The sequence below is a fragment of the Poecilia reticulata genome, linkage group LG14 (genome assembly GCF_000633615.1).
Source record: "Poecilia reticulata strain Guanapo linkage group LG14, Guppy_female_1.0+MT, whole genome shotgun sequence".
NCBI lineage: Eukaryota > Metazoa > Chordata > Actinopteri > Cyprinodontiformes > Poeciliidae > Poecilia > Poecilia reticulata.
Genome location: NC_024344.1, coordinates 20,824,609 through 20,845,442, shown reverse-complemented (window position 1 = coordinate 20,845,442; position 20,834 = coordinate 20,824,609).

Sequence of the window (20,834 nt, the reverse complement as noted above, 5' to 3'; positions counted from 1 at the left end):
TACCAGTCAATAGGTCAAGAAGTCTGGGATTCGGTTCATGATATCTAGAACTGTAGCTACGGGGGGGGGGAGATTAATTTGGGTCGTTGCAGGGATTGTGAGAAAATATTGATGGGTGGGACGTGATTTGAAAAAATAAAATCTGACACATTATTAGAGATTCAGAGGATTTCAGTGGAATGATGATTCAGTGGAATGGTTTCTGGTGAGCAGAGGTATAATGGATAAATGTGTTTTTTTTAGGGGGGAAGCCAATAAAAAAATAAAAAAAAGCACAGAAGGGAATTTCATTTGTAAGTAAGGACAATGAGAATGAGCCACTGTGAAGGTTTAAAAAAATGTTTTATCTCTCTCCACAACACGGCTGCAGAGTAAACCCCCCGAAGCTCTGAGTCTGAGATGCCGCAGCCTCGCCGTACGACTCGACTTTTGATGTTTGCTCCTGAGGGAAAGGACTGTCCTGATTTCCCATCAGCTATCAGCGCTGCGGCGACAGACCAAAGGTTGTCAGGCTGCAGCTGAATCGCAATACCGTTATGAAACCTCCTACTGAGAAACCTTTGCAGAAAGACGACATGTTGTAATCAAAAAACAAAACAAACAAAAAAAAGCTTGAAAGCAAATAGATGCAGAGGCTGTCAGGTGGAGGCTTTTTTCACAAAGAATTAACTGTTGAAGTGCATTTCCTCGGTAGATGTACTCAAGATCCCCTTTACCTTCTATAAATTTTAACCCAAAAAATTAAAAACTCCAAAAATTAAAAACTTGTAAGAAAAATGTTACAGCCTTTTTCCATTAATTATTACGTTAATTTGCTGCAATTTTAATATGACTAGAAGATTTCTTTTTTTTGGGGGGTGGGGTTTCAAAAATAATGACCATTAGACTTTGTTTTCAAGCCTTTTGAACTATGCTTGTCTTATTACCCATCAGAAACAGACTTTGATCTTGGCCAACTGAAATACACTTTAAATCTGTTTTGCTGCAGAAAATTGTAACTTTTGACAGCGTTGCATCGCTGTGGTGAATTCGTTGAATTCGTGAAACACTTTTCTAATGACGGAGACCAGTGAAGATCTGAATTCATCGAATCGCAGCCACATTCAGACACTAACACGGACGGCCTTTCTGGATAAGAGCCTGGGTTTGATTCCCGGCCCCAGTCTTTCTGCATGGAGTTTGCATGTTCTCCCTGTGCATGCATGGGTTTTCTCTGGGTACTCCGGTTTCCTCCCACAGTCCAAAAACATGACTGTCAGGTTAATTGGTCTGTCAAAATTGTCCCTAGGTGTGAGTGTGTGTGTGTGTGCATGGTTGTTTGTCCTGTGTGTCTCTGTGTTGCCCTGCGACAGACTGGTGACCTGTCCAGGGTGACCYCRCCTCTCRCCCAGAACGTTAGCTGGAGATGGGCACCAGCAACCCTCCTGACCCCACTAAGGGACAAGGGTGTCAAGAAAATGGATGGATGGGTTTGTGTGTCTTTAGGCATTCATTTCAGTTCAATTCAGTTCATTTCTACAGCGCAACGAATGTCGTCTTGAGGCATCTTACCTAAAAATCATTTCAGTTCACTTACACACACATTCCAATTGACCTTACTTATCAAACAAGCATATCACGCTCAATTAATTGTTGAAGGTAGTTTGAAAAGTCTCTATCTAAGGAAACCCAGCAGATTGCATTGACTCACATCCCAGTTAGGAGAAGCTGAATCTGCTCCACCACAGACTCCACTTCCTGTCGTTAGAGATTCATGTCATTTCATTTGACGTGAGACAATAGTTTTAACCAAGTTTAGGAACCAGAGCCATTGGTATGAGGCTCATATATAGATTTCCATAGCAAAAAACTGATTTGCATTCACTCTGTATCTGGATACAGAGCAAATATTGATGCATGTCTTCTCGGGGAAAAAAATTTACATAGGTTTTCAGATATTGTACCCAAGTGGCTGAGAAAGATAAGATGCTGCTCTGAATAAGCAGCTGAGAGGCTAGTTCATAGGCATCGCCGATAAAATTCCCCCTCCCTTAAGCTTGAAACTAATGATCCACATATACCATTTCCGTGACGATTTTGAATAATACGGCTCAGCCTCGGGACTCGGAGAGATTTGCCGATATGTTAGGCACGCTCACAACTTTCCGGGAGCAAGATACCAACTGAAGTTACCTGTTGGTGTTTCACAGTCGACATTTCATCTGAGCTGAGCGTCGGCAGGAGCCTGATCTCTTTGAAAGGCGGTGAGCAGTGTGGAACTCACCGTGTACGGAGCATAACTCTTACTTTGCTTGTGAAATAATAATATAAAAAAAAAAAAGTTTGAAGAAAGTTTACATGTTAGCCACAATCACCTGACAGAACTCTGCTTCTTAAAAATTAGAACTCTCTAATGCCATTCAAAATTCGGTAGCAGTCCGTCAGCATTGATCTAATGTGGCAGGTTTCAGCAAACAGTTTGGAGACGAAGGTGCGGAATATTTAGCTTTCCAATCACCTGCTACTTTGCATGCAGTCTGCCTGCAAAGTAGACTGAATGCAAGCAGTCTACTTTGCCTGCATGCCACCTGAACCCAACACTACATTTCAACATTTCAATAGCGTACAAGAAGACTATTGTCGAGGAATGAATAAGACCTGCTGGCTGTAAATTAAAACCTACCACCCAGTGACACCATTACCAAAACATCTGAATCGTTGCACCATGTAATTGACCTTGTCTGCTCAATAGAGTCGGGAGGATCTTCTGCAGTGAATGTGAGCAGCTTGAAATGCCAGCGTGGTGCAGCGCATTTGGGGGAGATCTTTGCATAATTGCGTGTGGCTTTATATCCAGCACAAACTGACGCAAAATCCCAGACTAGTGGTTATTAATTTGGACACAGAACAATGGGCAGATGGAGCAGGTAATTGTAAGGAGCTGCTGAGCAGACAGTGGAGAGTTTAATTGAATTAAAGTATGGTTTCACCCCACAGGCAATAAATCTTATCTGGTTTCCAGAACATCCTCTTTTACGCTCTCTTAGTAAAAGTAAGGATGTCTGTTGTTCATCTGTTGGAAATTGTGCGTGTCTGTTTGTTTTCCGGAGTCTTTCTGTAATAGAGGAATATTGCACACCCTCTGACAAACAGATAAACTTGTATCTGTCTTCAAATTGTTTTTTTGTAAACTGCAGCAGTGAATTTTCAAATCTTTTCCCTATTCTCTTACAGTGAAATATTAACTTGATATTTTTTTTTTTTTCTGTATCTTATCAGTCGAAAACGTGTTCTCTGGATATTTTATCACTGGTGGTTTGGCCTTGGAAACTGAAGTATTTTTACTCTCGTTGTGTTTGTAAGGCCCAGAGCCAGAGGAAAAATAAATAATTGAAATGTTGCGTTTCCTTTGATTTTTGGTCCCCATGTTTTCTTTTTGTTTTACATTGTGTTGCATCCTGTGCAACCTTAGAATCGCTGACAGGTTGTTCAGGTCTGATCGAGCGCTCCTGTGCACTCTCTAACTTTAAGAAGCAAAGAAAATAAATAAAAATACACATATAGGCTGCACTACATGCCACAGGTATCCACGATGTAACAAGATATATTCAGACAGAAATATATTACACAAAGATTTATATAACTTTTAATGGAAGTTTAAAGTTCCATACAGAAACGCCTGTCTGTAACACAGCTGCTGAAACCACTGAAGTGCCTGGCCTTCTGAGTGCACAGCATTTTCCTGCCCAACGTTTCTGCTCTCATCATTTGCTCATTTTTAAATTTAAAATGAACAGTGCACTTATATCTGGCATACACACATTTTTTTTTTCTTTTCAATGTCATAAATGTTAATTGGAAAGTTGGAGTGGTTGCTTTATAATTCTTACTTCAGCAAAAGTGAGATGGGGGGAAAATGTGCGTTTTACACTTTTGTTGCGCAGTAATTGTGCCCAATAATAGTTTTTCCGATAATCGTGCACATTTAGATGTTCTTGTAAGAAAGCCAAGACGTTACTCATAGCACATTTATGAACAGAGAGCATTGTAGGTGGTGAATAATAAAAAAGAATCCTCAAATATAAGTTTGCCACATAATTGTGCACACTGCATATTTGATTGTAAATCTCTGCATACGAATAGATTTTGATGCTAAATTGATAAAACGTTGCGAAAACAGCTGGTAATCCTTCACGACCTCACTATATGGATGACAAAATGAGGATTTTAATAACCAGGAGTGCATGGGCATTTAGCACGACAGAAATATTTTATTAGCTTCATTAGCCACACAGGAAGAGGAAAAACATACATCAATCAGAGAAGAGATTAAGCAGACAAGAAAACAGAAGGCTCAGATGTCAAATTTAATAGAACACTCCCAGGCAGTCGGCAACACTCAGTACAGTATTCTTCCCTTGATAATTCCCAGGAGACGGCCTGTATTCAGTTTCCTCCGGAGGCCTGTGTCTTTTCTCGAAACCATGGAATGGGCATCAAGCACCTCGGGACAATAAATATTTTCCCATTAACATTCAAAACCCATTCGCCTTAAAGTTCTGTATGCTAATGGTTTAGCGGGTCTAGCCTTCCGTATTCAATAACCGGGGGAGAAGCTTTCTGCAGAATTTATAAGAAGATTAAAAAAAAACTAAAGCAGAATTGGAAAGTATATTTCTCTTGTGATTTTTGTTGTTGTTCTTTTTCTTTTCTTTTTTCCCTGGGGGGTTTTCTGTACTGATAAGAATTTGTCCAAGTCAACCCACTGAAACGGTTCATTACTTTGCATAATAATAAAAGTACAGGACCACCCCGAGGCACAAATACCCACCTTATCAAATTACAACATCCTCACAGGCTGAAAATCAGAAAAACGAAGACTATAACCTGTGAAGAAGGCATTACGGGATGAAGTGCCTCTAGTATAAGTATATTTGCCCACTATAGCTAGTTAAATATTACAGAGCTTTGGGATAGAGCATGTCTTTTAAAAAGTCTCCGCATTTTACATAACACCAGAAAAAAACCCAACAAAAACGAAAGAAACAACAGCAGTAAAAAGATGGATTAACTCCATGGAACTACGCATGAATCTAAACTGGTGAAAAGAAAAGAGACATAGACAAATTTAATTCACTAAACAGCATGAAAACCTGCAGGTGCTTGAAATGAAAGGCTGTCAAAACGTCAGTATCAAAGTTCTGTGTCTGGATATCGGCCAGCAGACCAGTGTACAGGTTCAAATGAGCACAGCAGAGCCCTGACAAAACATGCTAATCAGATCTGCTCGCTTTGAAGATGAGAACTAACGGCCGTCCTGTTCGATCAGTCGAGTAAAAGCTTATAAACCCAATTAGAGCGGGCTTTTATGATGGATGAAAGGCCCTCCCTATAATGGCTCGCTAATAACTGCCCCTTTGCACAACAATGGTCTAATTGGAGTAGACTGATGCGATGTGAGCTATTTGTAAGACATCTGCATCTGTATGTTCAAACTCAGCGTAATTTAGTTATGTTTGAAGAGGCTAAGCTATAACAGATGACATGAAATGGCGGCAGGCGTCCGTCCCTCTGTGAGCCGTAGCCTGGAGTGAAGTGGTGAGACTTTGGTTCTCAGGTCCTGTCCTGTACACACATCTGTCAACACGAGTCACTAAGAGGGATTTTATTTTTATTTTTTATTTTTTACACAGCAAAAATTGGAATAAATGATGTTAGCTTCACTCAGGTCCAGCCTCAAGGGATTGTGAGTGACCTTTAGCCTTGCTGTTTGTTACCTGTTGTCATTTTGAAACAAAATTATTCTCATTTTGGAGGGAGTGTGATTTGTAGAGAGATACTTTGAGTACCGTATTTTCCGCACAATAAGGCGCACCGCGTTATATGCCGCATAGAATAGACGCTACAGTAAAGGCTGGAGTTACGTTATGCATCCACTAGATGGAGCTGCACTAAATTTTGCACTGTTGCTGCACTGTTTTGTTTGGAATGTCAACAAAACAGTCCGACTCCGGTCGGCGAGGAGAGCCTTCCGCGACTGGCCCGGGGCGTGGGCAGACGATGGTGACCCTTCTCCATTCGCGCACAGCATGTTCGTGGAGAACGTGGTGCTAAATGACCTGCAGACGACTTGATTCTAGACGGTCGGTAGGTAGATAGGTCAGTCAAACTTTATTAACAAACCAGCGTTCTGACAACTATCCCAGCATGCACCACGCGCTTCTTCTTCTACGGGTGAAAATGAAGTCGGCGGCTGCTTACCGTAGTTGCTAAACCTGTTGTGGCTCAATATTGGTCCATATATAAGGCGCACCGAATTATAAGGTGCACTGTTGGCTTTTGAGGAAATTGAAGGTTTTTAGGTGAGCCTTATAGTGCGGTAGTTATTGGACAACTCGTTCAACGTACCAAGGACGAGAGTCGAACCCGGGATGGATGAGTAGAGGTCTGTAGCCTCTGTATCACTGTGTCACAGTCCAATTTTATATTTCAGGTTAAAGAAGAGCTTGTTCAGAAATGCTTTTATAATGCATTGCATTCTGTAACTGCATGCAATGTGGCTGGTGGGGCAACTGCAGCTTGTTGTCTAGAGCTACGTTTGTCTGGATAATGTTGCCAAAGTATTAAACTCCCCTCCAAACAACAACATGTAGGCATTTAAATCACTTCCACGGCCCCATCTGCTTAAAAATCAAATCTCTTTGGTTGAAGAGTGATTCTACAAACATTTGTAAAACGTCCTCATCATTTTAATGTTGCACAGTTAAATGTTATTGCTATTATAAGAAAGCAGAAACAATTACAGCTTTCTGCCTCCAGAAGATTCATGAAAGAAAAGTATCAGCATGTTGCACATAAAGAAATTTGTTTTTGGTAATTAAGAATTAGCAAGTTTGATAGAACCAGGAGTTTGGACACTTTTCTGATCCAAAGTCTAACAAAGGGAGTGCCAACAGTGCACCAGTTTTCACTACCATTCGAATATTGGGAATATTTATTAAATCAAACTTTCCAAATAATTTGAACTCCATCATTGAGACTGGAAGTTATTCACAAGCTGGAATCCGCCCAGAACTGGATGGACATTTGCAACAAATTCAGACATTAAAGAAAGCAAAGAAGCTAGTTACTAAAGTTTTTTTCTATTTTTGATAGACATTATAATTTACTTCTCCCCGTCAGATCCTAAGAATTTACAGAGTCTACAAGTTTTACAGAGTCGGTTAGTTTTATATCAAATGAATGTCTTCCGCCATCTCTCCCTCCTGTGCGCGCACTTGCTAAAATACACAACTTAATGCACAAAATATAAGAGGAGAAAATAATTCTGAAGCTGCACACATTCCGATAAAGCGAGGAAAACACACAGCAATCTCCCCGCCTCCTGGTTGTTCCGAGTTTCAGAAGCATCAGAAACGTCTGACAGGAAGAAGAATAGCATTAAAATGAACAGCTATTTTCCATCAGCAAAATTCCCATTAGAATTAGACGCATCTCTGCTGACCCACAGATATTAGCAACAGAAAGAAAAAATAAAATTCATTTTAGTGCAAATTTAACTGAGTGTATCTGGAGGTGGGGTGGTAGGAGCTGAAATTCTATAAGTCATGCTTATGGACTATTGATTGAGATTAATGACCAGGCCTTTGGGAATGAGGTCTAAAACAATAACCTATTACACTGGTTAATTGATCATTTGAAAAATCAATAGCAGTCCTATCCTCAGGCTAAAATTAATGTGTCTGCCCCTAATAATTCATTAACTGTTTGAAAAGCAGTTGGCTTTTATTTTCTCCAAGAGCCAAATTAAAATCCAACAGCAGAAAAACATCTCGCTGATTTGCTCCATGAAGTCTTTTTTTGTTCACAGCGAACTTCTTCAGTTTAGAATATAAAGTGATATATAGATTATAACAACAATAAATCACAATCTTCTAGTTTACTAGTGGGGAAATTCAGTTCCTCCAACTCTTTTTGAGTGATGATGTGACACATATACACCAGTGGCCTGATTCTGTGTCCTGACAACAGTGCTAACATTCTCTGTAAAATCCTGTTATATGCCAAATTATTATTACAGTAACGATCAAGCTTGGTATACAAATTACAGGAAACCATTTTAATGTTGTGTAGGCATGCAGGTAGGTGTCCAGTTTTTTTTTTTTTTTGCAGTATCTGTTTTATGCTTTTCTTTTTTTAAGCCATTACTAACTGGTTCAATAGTTAATAAACAACGCAAATCTTCAAATCTTGTGCATAATGTTGACCCCCTTGCCTGTGGGGGGCGCTATACCAAGAATTACTGAAGGAAACGACACAGAAATATCAGAAGAAGAAGCATGACTTCCTTCACAAAATGTAAATCCTGCATTTTACCAAATGTAGGATTTCTCATTTTCCATCCATCCATCCATCCATCCATTTTCTTACACCCTTGACCCTCAGTGGGGTCAGGAGGGTTGCTGGTGCCTATCTCCAGCTAACGTTCCGGGCGAGAGGCGGTATACACCCTGGACAGGTCGCCAGTCTGTCGCAGGGCAACACAGAGACACACAGGACAAACAACCATGCACACACACACTCACACCTAGGGACAATTTAGACAGACCAATKAWCCTAACAGTCATGTTTTTGGACTGTGGGAGGAAGCCGGAGTACCCGGAGAAAACCCACACATGCACAGGGAGAACATGCAAACTCCATGCAGAAAGACCGGGGCCTGAAATCGAACCCAGAACCTTCTTGCTGCAAGGCAACAGCTCTGATTTCTCCTTTTGTCTTTGGAAAAAGACCACAAACCATTTTTACTGCTGAAGTTAGACACGCATGTTTATTTTGGTTTTATTTACCCAGGAATCCCTTTGTCCCCTGTTTTTGGAGTGATCTCTGGTCGGTGCTCGGCGTTCACATATGCATTTAAACCACGCCACAGTTCACTTCAACCGAACTGAGCCCTAGGTTTTTAAGCAGATCAGAGTTCGTTATTTTGGTTCATATCAGAGCTTGAATGTGTATTCACGCCTTCTTTCTTAACAAAAGAAGCAGAGTTCAGTTAAAGCAGACTAAACATGGCTGCTGTGAATGGACCCTAAGACTGGATACATAAGCTGCTCCTGCACCGAAGCGGTTTTAACCAGAGACCCGCGTAGTGTAGAGGAACGTAATTAGGAGTTTAATTTTGAAAAGTGCCAGGAGGACATGCGTCAATTATTGAAGTGGAATGACTTGTACTTGTGGGTTTGTGTGCATAGGAAGCTAATAAACTAACATGAATTTATTTCATTGTATTTTGACCAGCAATACAGAGAAAAAAAAATATTTGGCTTTATTTCAGTCCCTCAAAACCTCAAGGGCCTCTGTCACACCTCCAAATAAATAAGCTGCGTTTAAAGATAAATTTTAAGCAAGGCATGTTGGAACATAATAAAAAGCACCTATAAACTCTCTATTCTCAAGGAAGTAATTAAAACCCAAATGTGCTGTTAAGGTGCTGCATACTGATGGAAAAAAGCAAGAAATATTACCAGAAAACTTGCACTTGTCCAAGACTGTATAGCGATAAAGAAATCAGCTCAGAGGTTCAAAAGGCATGTTTTTAGCTTCAATTAAAGCTGACTTTCAAAAGAAGCACCAGAGCGGGAGATGGCCGCTGTACAGATCTCAACAAACAAAAAAACATTGATGTATTTTGATGTATTCACTGCATGCAGAATTGAAAGGTCTGAAAGAATCAAGAAGCAGCCAAAATGCTTTGATCAACATGTAAGAGAGGCCAATAAAAAAAACCTGATCTAAGTGGACCGTGAGGTCTGTACATGCTCTGCAAAAGCAACAAGTTCTTGCAGGTTGTTTTTGACACTGCTAGAAAAAAAAAAAGTAAAATCTTTTTTTGTGTGATGTCCACTGATATCTATAAATATTGCATGACTGGTTAGAAATCGAAGTGAGTGAGGTTTACACAGCGGGAAGTCCAAATGAGGAATTCCTTGTGAAGTATAAAAAGGAGTCGATCCTACTAACCCAAGAGAACCAACAATAATTTCAAGCACTTTTGAAATTATTGTCATCTATTGAGGGGAAAACTTGTTATCTAAAGCTAGCATGGCTCTGAGTTCAATTTCAAAAGCCACAGGAAAGCCTGATCACTGCCTGGCCATTCGAACTGAGAAATCCCCCCAAAGTAAATCTGTCTGATAAACTGGCATACAACAAAAGATTTTTTTAAAAATAAAGAAATTCAAAAACATTTGAGGGCATTCGCAAACACGTACAACACAAAGTCGTGAAGTTTTCCCCCCTCTCTTACAACCCACTTTCCTGTGTGACATCCCTTAAATAAAGCCCACTGTGTAAATCCTTTTAAATAAAAAGGATATGCAAAAGATCAGACAGACCCAGTCTGACGTTTCACTGCCTAAAAAGTGACAAATCAACAAAGTCGACCAAGCAGCATCGCTGATGCGTTTTGTTTATGGGGTAAAGAAGCATCCTGACCATTGGCCAGTTTGGACTGCAGCAGACCAGCCAATCAGGAAACTCCCTTCCTTACCTCCCAATGGCTGAGCACCCCCTCTGTGCATTATGAAATCTCCCAAGTCATTTTTGATGCCCGTTGTTTCAAACAAGAATGGGCCAACAAAATGTGATATTTAAGGTGGAATTACTTTTGCTTTCAAGCTTAGATTAGCTAAAAAGAAATCCACATTTTTTGTTTATTTACGTGGGTTACAATTAAATACAGAAACAGAAGAGTTCTGTAAAGACACACCGTAGATGTCTCCCTTCGCTCCTCCCCTGAACCGTGCTTGTCATGTAGAATAACCTCTAAGTCATGGAGTTGGTGGAAAAACACGGGGAACACAAATGCACCACACAGACAAGAAGAACCCTCTCACTGAGTGGTTTTCTTATTCCAATGATAATTTTTATGACTTTTGTTGTTTATTTAAACATCCCTCCTCCATCACTTCGCTTTACGAAGAGCGCACACGTTCAGCTGGAACGAACAGCAACGCACAAAGTTGGAAGAGGTAAAAGAGCTGCATTATGTCAACCGTAATGCAGGAGGAGGCAGAGGGTAGGCTATATCTACAGAAACAGAAGCTGGATTTGATAAGGTGCCACAATATTTCAATTTGATATTACATATGTCTATATAAACCTCAGAGTTTGAGTCAGAATCGCTTGAGAAATGGCTGGATTGAGTGGAGTCCAAAGCCACGTTATCAGCTGAAGAAAATGTGTTCAGGACCACGTGGCAAAAGCCAAAGTCTTCACGTACACAAACAGAGTTTAGCCGACTTAAACAAATCTAAGGGCTGCTTTATGTGGAAGACAGGCCATGAAGCTGAAGCACACGGCTCAAACAGCGGACACGATTTTCTCGCTGGCAGGAACAGGCTGACTCCTGACTCCCTCGGGTCTGAGGTAATCTGACAGTATCAGGGAAAGTGCGAGAACAGATGTGCAAACTGGATGAGCTTCTCAGGTGGTTGGAAAAGCAACACGGAAGATCAAAAAAAAAGAAGAAAAAAATGCTATCTGTCTTATGCTTCCAGTCCGTTTGTGGGTTTAGTTGAATTCACTACAAATTAGAATGTAACCTAACATTTAAAAGAGGTATCTGTAGAAAAATATGCGATGAAGGACTGAAGAAAACAAAAGTTGCGTTTTTGGCTATTGGTACGACGAACCAGTGTCTCAGTTTGACCTTTTCAACAGCGCCGACAATTCCCTGACATCCCAACACGGATCAGGAAGCCCGGCTGTAACGTTTGGGTTCCCTCATGAAACCAAACATCACATATTTTTGCATATTCCCTATGCAAAAAATATTGAGTTTTATTAGTTACTAATTTCACTTTAATGCAAGTCTTTTGGGGCTTGTTTCTAAATGTGAAGTTGCTTATTTGGGCTTGGAGTTAAGCAGAGATCAAGTCCCAGAATCTGTCTGACATCCAGGTATTTTTTTTTTAGTCAGGCCTGTGTATCTTTTCCCAGATAATCCATCCCGCATTTATTTTTTAATATTTGTTATGCGAACATCCAGACTACTCTGGACTGTATAATAGACATGAACACAAACGTGTAGGTGAAGGTGCTCAACTCATTGCCACATTTTTGCAATAAAAGCCTCTCTAGAGATTGCTTTTTCTTATTTTTGCTGAAATTATGCAATGATAAAAACTGCAGATGGGTTAATAGAGACTAAAAGTGGAATGTCCAGGTAGGATGTTGTTGGTCAAAAATCTATTGTCTTTAATTCTTACAGATTAACTCTTAATTTCACTTTAAACACTTCTTGAAGCCTTTGCATCCTAACAGGTCTAAACTTCATATTTTTGGCAAAACAAAAACAAAAAAAAACAACCCAGCTCATATTTCAAAGAAAATGTGCTTCTACTGCCAATATGGAGGCTTCTAAAAACAGAGTAGTCACATATATTGAAGGAAAAACACTAAAAGCATTACAAAGAATATTAATCTCCAATTCTTTTTTTTAATCATAGAAAATAAAAATACAACACTGGTTCCAACTTTTTTTTTTGTCATTTGGAACAATACATCCCTGTTAAAGTGAGGTCATTGTCTAGTGGTCACTGTTGTGATTAGCACTTGTATGGCTCAAAGCAACTTCCATTACATTTGAAAGTCTCCCTTAGACCAGAGGGTTGATGGTGGCAACACTAACCAAGTTCAAGCATTTTCCCACAGTTTTCAGAGGTAACAAAAAATTCCTCTCGACAGCTGTCAAAGCAACTTTATGTGCCTAAAATCCTACTTTTTAAACTCCTAGAACGTGCTACTAACACTATTTCTCTGTGTGGCACCAATCAGTCAGAAACTGTAAATTCAACCTATTGCAAAATATTTTTGGCCAAATGCAATCCTCTTGGTTCAGAAGTATGCACTTTTTAAATCACTTCTCCAAAAAAAAACTCAACATATAAAAGGTAAAATCAGTGTACACACAGCTCTATGTTTCTTTCAACAAATAAAACATAAGTTCAACCTCCAAACCTTTGCTCACACAGTTTTCTCTCAAGTGGATTAAAGCGTTTTCTCCAGAGCTTGCAGATGTGCTACGAGTGGCAGAGAAAGAGGCTACAGGACGTCTAAGAAAAAAAAAAAAAGTTGAAGAACGATGCTGATGTGGACGATCTGAAAACATCAGAGCAGAAGACAGATGTGTAACGGTAGTGGGAGAATGACAGGCGATGCAGCTCAGCCACCGTAGGGGTTGGCAGGAGAGGTCACAGGAGAGGTCAGAGTCAGCATGAATGACGGTCAAACTTCATATGGACGTGTCCATCAACAGAGCCCGCAAAACAAAGATGAGGCTGAACAGAATTTTAAGAGGTGCAACGCAGGCGCAAGGCTCAATCTGGTTCTGACTCGTTCAAAAACTACGGGGTACTAGAAAAAGAAAACAAAAATCAGGAAAGAAACTTTTACTTTAAACATCATCGTCAGCCGCTGCCTGTTCTCTGACAGTCACAGCTGTGACACTGTGACAGATTAATGTACCGGGACCTGATGACGGTACTCGACAACGAGGAAACAGATCGATGATGTGTAGGCAATTTGGTGCACTGCTCCGGAAAACCAAGCACAGCCGAGGCCAGTTGGAAGATTAAGCAAACATCCTCTATCAGCACCTTCAATCCTGTGAGTCTCAGACAGATAAATGGGAAGCTGCTTACAGGGAGCTATTATCTCACGTGTGACTTTATCAATTACACAGGATCATTATCTCGAAGCTAGAAGTTGGGGGGATTGTTGTTAAATGTTAAGTTGGATGTCATTTTGAAGAGAAGGAGGATTTCTGGAGGAATCTTACAGGTGGTAGGAGGAATCTCAGGAGGGCAGGAAGTCGTGATAGCAGCAGATTTCGATGAATATGTTAGTGAAGGAAACAGAGGTGACATGGTAGGTAAAAGAGAGGAAGGCAGAGGAACAGATGGTTTGCTAAATGGAAATGACAAGTGTCAGCAGGAGACGGCGGAACATAGGATCACATGAAGAAGTGGAGGAGGGTAAATACAGAACTGTGTCCAAAAAGAGGCGAGGAATTATAAAGTAAAGCCGTCAGAGGGCTTTACTTTATAAAGCAGCACAGACGGCAGAAATAAAGAAGACTAAGAAGCCAAGGGCTCGACCTTGGAAATCCAACAAGCATTCGACGGATGAGTTCAGGTAGGTTCTCTGGGTAAAAAATAAATAAAAAATCACTACAAAAAAAATATCACTACAAGAGTAGAGGTGGTAGAGCAGATAAGGTGGAGATGAGAGTACCATGGTGTTTTTGATGAGCTTGTTTTTGTTAAGCAGAGTCCCAGAGAGTGAGAAGATGGCAGATGATCAGAGGACAAGTGTGCCGGTGCAGCTTTTCAAGAACAAGGCAGATGTGCAGTCAGAGGGATGAAGGTGATTAGCCACATGATCCAATTCTGGGTGGTGAAGAGGGAATGGAATAAAGAATCTAATTATCAGTGTAGAAAATGCTGTCAAAAGAATACTTTGAAAAAAAAATCTTAAAATCATACCATGTCTAAAAACCTTTACACATAAATTGCATAAACCTTAGCAGAAAGACTTATTTTGCCGCTGTTTCTGCATATGTATTTTTCATACAATTACACATTTTTATGCAGAACTTATTCCATTGTCACACTTTTCTCCAATGCGCTACCAGCTCTCATGCTGAATTTCATGAAATACGGCGTAACAATGAGTTGTTTTAAATTCCCCGTACATACTGTGGCATCAAACCTTTAAAATTCAAATGATTCTCTTTTTGTACATCTCCTGTGTCTGATCTCTGCTTCTGGAAGAGAGAAGTAATTATGTGCTTGTGTGATCAGCTTCTGCATCATCAGTTTCCATCAACACATTCAGTCGGTTGAGAGAGAGAAAAAAAGGATGACAACAAAGAACTTCTTTGGTGTTTTCAATATAAATTTAATAAGGAAACTGTTGAGGTGGAAGTCCTTGATTTAGTTCCTTGACCTTCAGTGCGTGTCCTTATCGCTTTCACTTCATTTTTATTACTTATGTTCAAACGAATTCAGTTTAGGTTACATATACAGCACTTATTTACAAAGAAAGCATGCACATTTAAGTTCAAGTTAATCCATTTCATTTTAGTACAGTCAAATCAGTTCAACCAAATTCACAATTACATTTCATGCTAATTTAGCATTTTGGGATACCAAGATGGAAGCTCCTTGTTCAGAAGGGCAGAGCGCTCAGCAAATGAGAAATGATTTCTTGTCAGAGGAGTGGGCTGTGTCGAGGTTTTAGATTTTACCCAGTTGCTAATGTTTGGTGGTGATTTATGTAACGTGCCAGTTCGACGCTGCGAAGCTTGCCGGAAATTACCAGCACTGTAAACAACCGCGAAGACAGAAGCGTCAAGACAAACGAGGCGGCTGTTAATGTTAATTCAATATTCGGAAGCATGGCCGACACCGACGGAGCGGCTTCTTTCACTTCCACTGCTGTCATTGCTACAGCTACAGGCAGACTGCGACTCTAAACCGGCGCAGAAAATCAGTCGTCCTTCACAACTTCTCTTTCTGTTCGCTTATCGGCCCGGTTGAAATTCTGTCAGAGGAATTCAAGTCAATAGGAGGCAGCCCAGACTGACCTGTGAGCAAGAACTGAATCGAGCTAAATATCGTAGGAAGGCAGTGGATCAGCAGACTAGTCTGCTAGTTTTTGCGGTTTTCAACAATCTCTTTAAAAGTCCAAAGCACCTTCATCAACAATACGTTGGAAACAGAATGTGGTGGGATGGTGTTCCACCCTCCTCCACTCCGTACACCGGGCACCGTTGATTGGTGGGCGGGGCGAATGGCTTTATATTTGCGCGGGCCGCTGCAGGGTACGTGCGTCTTTGTTTCTCCCATTGTTGCTGTGCGGTCGGCGGCTACATGTCGGCTTGTGTGTTTGGTCGACTCGTCTGCGATCGTAAGTGGCAGTTTTGCTATCCGTGGCTGAGATCATGGTTGGTTTTTGGGTGCTACACCTGTCGCGCGTTTCTGCAGTGTTGCTCTGATGGCGTTGCCGGCTGCAGCTGGGGGTTGCTGTGGCGTGCGGCTTCCGTCTGGTCCTCACCTGCTGACCCTCTTCCTCCCGGGTTAGGCTGTGTTTCCACCCCTGGGTAAGATGCCCGCTATTTAGCTTTTGATTTGTTTTATCTGGATCCACTGTTAATGGGCTTTCTGTTTCAGGCAACTGATTGTTTGGAGCTGCAGCGCTTTGGACGCTCTGCTGTCTTGTCTTGCCATTGTTTGTTTTGGCCGCTCTCAACTAAACCTGTTGTGGATTGGGCCGGCTGTGTGGGCGGGGCGTTACTCCTCTGGCCCCATAGAAGGGCATTTGGAAGTGGATGACGACGATTTGTTCCATTGTTTTGTGATTGAAGTTACTAATTTGTTCTTTTTTTGTTTTACTAATTTATTTTGCATGTTTGGAATAATTGAACTTGTCTGTCCTTTTTCCTTTTGGGTTCCTTTTGTTCCAGGGACCCGAGTAGTGGGCCTGAAGCCTCGTTTAAAAAAAAAAAAAAAAAAAAACTGCTTTAAAGAAGAATTGCTCATAAAATATTGTGCACTGCTAAATCTGTGTTTGGGTGCGTCTTGTTACTTTTAAAAAGCTCTCCACCTGCTGGTCACAAGGACTGTGGTAAAATGGAGTCACGTTGCATAATTAAAAAGATTCTTAATCACTCAATAACCTTATAAAACACTGTTTATACCACACGCTGTGCGGTCTGGTTATGCCCCAGCAGTTTGAAGGATTTACAATCCTGTGAAAAACGAACACGGTGAAATAAACAAATATTCAAATTGTTCATTCTAAGCTAATCTCTGCCCAGACACAACTCTTACATGAACAATTCTCATCAAACAGAGATCTCTGGCAGACGGTGAGTTACATGATGAAGAAAGAAGTGTATCCTGTGCACTTTTGTCCAGTGTTATAACGGCCAACAACAAATACTGAATCCAGTGTCAAACAAGAAATATACTCCCAACTCTGAAGTCTTTTAAGGCAGTACTGCCAGACAATATCCTGTCTGTGACATTCAAATTTGTCTATTTGATGAAACTAGCAAAATGTGGACATGGGGACTCCACTGCAGAGGACTATTTAGGAACTCAATGTTTCAGCATTCTAATATTGCATTAACCTGCTTTGGCCATTTTAAATGTTAGAGGCAATATTACAACATGCCAATAATCTACAATTTTTTTGGGATTTTGTTTTTGCCGATATTTCATGTCGCTGTCATTAAAAAAACTCCTTTGAAAATGTAATAGCTTTCTGTGACATTGTAAAAATTCATAAATAGGATTGTATTTGTTAAAAATAAAACACTAAGTGCAGCTTTTTGTGCCGTTTGATCAGCGTAAATATAGTGAAGTGTGTAGTCACACTCAACTCCATTCAAGGATCTGCGCTCTCCAGCACTCGCTCTTTGATTGAGGTTGTTAGGGCCAATTTTAGGTTCTTGTACTATTCAAATTCAAAACTACTTTATGTAATGTTAATATATAATATATCTTTAGTTAGCATATTACCCAGTGGCTCAGATGTGTAAATTCATAATTTAAGGTATGAATAACTATTATTTAAATAACTACTGTGCAGTGCATTTGGTTGTTAGATCAGTGTGCAATAATTCAGGAAGCAAACAGTGGTCATCTAACCTACACTTAAAACAAATAATTGTATGCTATTGGCTCATAAATCTTATATTGAAAAGTTATGTGATTAGTTTCATTACTTATAAAATGGCCAGAATAGTTTCTTTATTTACTGTTATCAAATTGGAGCTTCTTTTTTAACCAGGAGAATCACAACAGGACCAGTCCTGACATAAGTATTTGGTCAACAATCATCGTTTCACCGCCTCGGCCTCATGCAGCCTGTAGAGCTAGCATGAAGCCATCTGTGCAAACCCTGTAACAACATTGCTATCGTGTTTGCAAACAGGGGGACATTGAACAGGAGGCTTTGGATGCCTTTGGTCTCTCATTTCTCTCGGTCAAACACCTCTTTAAAGTGTGAGCATTGTGCCAGCCATTTTGAGCTGTGCAGAGCTAAAACAGGGGGAAATTGATGTCCAGCCTGCTGACAAAGCGAAGACTTGCCAGTGACTTCTCCGTTCCAAAAAGGCAAGGCTCCAGCCAACGCCAGCCCGGCATCCTCACACACAACGACTGCTTGAATCTGGCTGCGGCAGAGAGGCTTTAACAGACCGGCCGCGGAGACGGGACCTGCTGAACGTCTGATAAGTCTCATCTGAAGCAGGATGGCAGTCTCCTCGGTTTTGATTACAGGAATTATAAATATCATCAGCAGGCTCGGTTGTGAAGCTGCTCTACATTAGTACGTTGTGGCCATCCAAGCAATGACGACAGTCTCACTTAGGCGTGATTCAATGATGCCCTCAAGTGGCCCGAGTGCAGCAGCAGCATCAGATACAGCAGAGAGCAGAGGCCTGTGAGATTGCCTTTGTGTTAAGCTTTGAATTAAGACTGCCCTCAATTCATAATACATGGCTGGGAATATTCATTATCATAACCCCGCCGCCTGTATCTTACTGTGTGCCAGATGAAGGGCGGAGAACAGGAGGTGGCATGCCCTGCTTTTGATAGAAAGTATATCAGCGGATATCCGCCTGCTTTAAAGTTTAGCTATTGTTAAAGTCAAGAGACTATGTGGAGTGAATAAAGGCTTCTAACATGCACTGTCTGGATATTTTACTTGATACCTCACAGCAATGGCAAATAATCCAAACACAGGATAGCTCCTTAATGTATTGAGGTAGATGTGAGGAAGACAACTATGTAAACCTCAGAAAGAGCAAGAATGTGACTATGAAGGCGGCGTGGTTGTTGGTGCCAGAGAGGCTGGTCTAATCTACTGAGGTTTTCACCCAGAAAATGGCTTGAAAAAGGGGACACTTTGTTTTCAAAGCCAATAGTAGCTCAAGCATGAGGTTTCCTGCATACCGTCTCTAATAAGACAAAGTGTTGAACCAGCACAGGCGTCGCCTGGTCTGACGAGTTTTGATTATAGAGTCAGAATTTGATGAATGAAAGTTTATATCTATATCGTGTCAGGGGGCTGCCTTTGGTGTATTCGTATTGACACACATTAGGTCACTTAGTACCAGATGAACATCAGGTGAATGCTCCGCCTACATTAATGTCTTTGCTAACCACGTCCTTTCCTTTATGACCGTAGCGTGTTCATCTTCAGGATAGAGCGCCGTGATTCATAAGTCACTGTGTTGATCTGCGCCACCAAGAGCGGGAATATGTATTTCATGGCCTTAGCATGTTTCACTAATGTGTCCCATATAAAAAGGTTCCTTGCTTAATTATCTGGCAACATGGCTGCTTGTACGTCTGTGGTGCAAAGTAACTGCTTTGACCCCTGAGTTGGGGGGGGGGTCTTTTTTAACATTTTTTTGCGTTACATCGCAAAAGAACGTGGTACAACGGTAAAGCCAGATGCTGAACGTCGATTAGCTTGACGGCTGCTCAGTTACATGTATGTGTTTTTGTTTTTCACTCACCACTTCAAGAGTTTGTCACAATGAGGCACATTCAAACATTCCGACAGCACTTTTTTTCCATCTTACACACAACGAAATAGAAGGTTGGACGAGGTGAAGCAGGGCCTATAGGTCACTAACTTCCAAATGGAAGGATAGCGCTGAACTTGTGACACACTATATGGACCCTAAAGACGTTTAAAAACCAACCCGGACGGTTTGAAATAATGTTTTGTGAAGAAGTCATCAGCAGTTTGTACCTTTATATACACTGAGGTTGCAGTGAAGTAAAAAGTGAGAGACTGCTACATTTAGCTTGTTCGTTTTCACCGAACAGCTGACGCTGTCATTTCACAAAATAAATCCCCAGAACTGAGAGACTGTAAGAGTGAGTGATCAGGACAGTGAAGATGACTTGTCTGTTTCTGGGGAGATAAGAGGATATCTGTGTGAGCCAGAATATAACACAGGATATTGGCTGATTGGAGAAAAACAACAAAACAGAGCACAGAGAGAAATGGGCACTGCTTGTGTGTGAAACTCTCAGAGAGAAAGAGAGAGAGAGCCCCATCAACCTGCTAGCTCAGACGTGATAGCCATATATCACTGCCATCAAATCTTCACAGCAATTGTTGTCAGGAATGGGACTTGACAAGAACACAACTCCATCGTCTGAGAGGAGGGGGGTGCTTTATCGTCAGTTTGTATTATGAAGAGTTTCCTGCACTCATAAATTCTGCGAGTTTAATTAACTTTTATGACAGGAAAAAAAAAGTCAACACATTTAAAAGTCTCTCTCAGTTCCTGGAATGAGGTGACAGCTGCACTCATCAAATGGCTACATCTTTAGAAAGAAAAGGTTCTGCAGACACTTCCGTCGGATGACGGCAAACGGAGACTGCTGAACGGAACTGGATCAGGATCTCAGTCAATTGTAACAATAAAAACTCCTGACGAAGCCATTTCTAAATATAAACATATTAGAAAAGATCAAAGTATCAGAAAGAGGTGAGACAGATAATAGGAGGATTTTTTATTTATTTATTTTTTATCACCTACCCATCCTTTTTCTACACCTGGTTATTCTTGTAGGGTCATAGTGATGATGCCAGGACTTTTCTCCAGCGGTCATTGGGAGAGAGGTGGAGTTCAGCCTTCACAGGCCACCAGGCCATCACAGAGCAACATCGAGACAAACAACCAGGCTCATACTTAAGGACAATTTAAAGAGACCAATTAACTGAACAGCCATGTTTCCAGACTGTCCAGGAGGAGTGAACGA